General features: G+C 60.1%; 1 protein-coding gene across 1 annotated transcript in view; it reads right to left on the bottom strand.

Moving 5' to 3' along the window:
- TACC1 (transforming acidic coiled-coil containing protein 1) overlaps positions 1–1,174 on the bottom strand; it is a 99,765-nt gene extending 98,591 nt beyond the window's left edge. Inside the window, 1 exon segment of the mRNA XM_037741397.1 lies at positions 1,028–1,174. The gene's annotated coding sequence lies outside the window, so the exon portion shown is untranslated.
- Between the last annotated feature and the right edge of the window lie 309 nt (positions 1,175–1,483).

The raw sequence follows: 1,483 nt of genomic DNA, 5'->3' as shown, positions 1-1,483 counted from the left end.
GCCTCCTGGGTTCAAGCAATTCTCCTGCCTCAGCCTCCCGAGTAGCTGGGACTACAGGCGTGCGCCACCATGCCCAGCTAATTTTTGTATTTTTAGTAGAGACGGGGTTTCACCATGTTGACCAGGATGGTCTCGATCTCTTGACCTTGTGATTCACCCGCCTCGGCTTCCCAAAGTGCTGGGATTACAAGCGTGAGCCACCGCACCCGGCCTAAGTGTATCTTTCTCAAACTAAATAACTTCGACTCTGGCTGCATTAAAATAAGGAGTGTGGACTCCTTGACATTGCTGCAATTCCAAGATACGCACGCATTCTAAAAAAAAAAAAATTAATCAAATACTTAAAGACTATTTGGGTTTCCAAATAAATCGTTATCTCCTCTCTGTCAATAAGCATGGCCATCTTCCAAACAGTGGGACTTGCTCCTAATCACGTTCTCTAAAACTTTCCCTTCACTGCTTGCATTACAGTACTCGGTGTCCCCAATTGTTGCTGTCCTAGAACAAAAGCCTAATTGCTGCTGCTACAATACAGTCCTTTTTTTTTTTTTTTCCTGAGATCATCATGAAGCCCTTGGAGCAAACAAGACAGGGAGTTCTTGCAAGCAGCAAGGACGGCGTCAAAATTCCTGGACCCCGAGGGCCAACATGAGCTGCGTTTAGAGACTCGAGGGCCTCTCTCATGGTTTCATCTCCCTGCAAATAACTCTTTTGAACGTTTCAGAGCTCTTTAGGACACGTGCGTTTTCTGCTTGGACGAGGCCAGAAAAACTCGGGGTCCCCTTATCTCGCCGGGAGCAGAACCACAGTCCCGCCGGGACGCAGTCCGGTCGCTGTGGCGTACTGGGGGGTCTCTCCCAGCCGGACGTCCCCGGGGCCCCGCAGGCCAAACCGGAGCGCTCATGTCCCGCAGCCCTGAGCGGGTACTCCACCTTCCCAGCCTTTCTGGGACCGGCCCCGCGCGCTCCATCCCGGGCTGGCACGCAAACCCCCAAAGGCGGCCCCCGGGAGGGGCTCTGGGACTCACGCGGTCTCCGTGGGTCTCGGGGACCTCTCCCCGGCGGGTTCTCGGCCCCTCGGGGTCTGAGAGTGGGAGCCTCCCATGGCGCGGAACTTGGCGCCCTGGCTGCAGCCGCCAGTGCTGGGCGGCGGGCGGCTCTGCCCGGACCCTGGGCGGGGAGGCAGCGGGGCGGGAGGAAGGGTGGGGCGAGGGTGGGCGGGGTGGGGCGCCCGGCCGTAGGGTCCCCGTCGCTGGGAAAGACGGGGAAGGAGGTGGCTTCAGACGTCGCCAACTTCTCCGCGGGTTGCAGGGCCTCGCGGGGGCCGCCGCCTGGAGCTGGGGAGCGCCCGGGGCGCGCGGGGCTGCGAGGAGCCCGGGCAGCGGCGCCTCCTCGTCCGGCAAGGGAGTCTCTCGGCGAAAAGGGGCAGCAGGTGGAGGGCGCCAGGCCTGCGGGCGCCCCCGGTCCCTTGCACCACGGACGTC

Source organism: Cebus imitator, unplaced genomic scaffold (genome assembly GCF_001604975.1).
Source record: "Cebus imitator isolate Cc_AM_T3 unplaced genomic scaffold, Cebus_imitator-1.0 Scaffold5, whole genome shotgun sequence".
In the NCBI taxonomy this organism is placed as follows: domain Eukaryota; kingdom Metazoa; phylum Chordata; class Mammalia; order Primates; family Cebidae; genus Cebus; species Cebus imitator.
The sequence above is the reverse complement of the archived record's forward strand: the minus strand, read 5'-3'. Positions and strand labels throughout refer to the sequence as shown.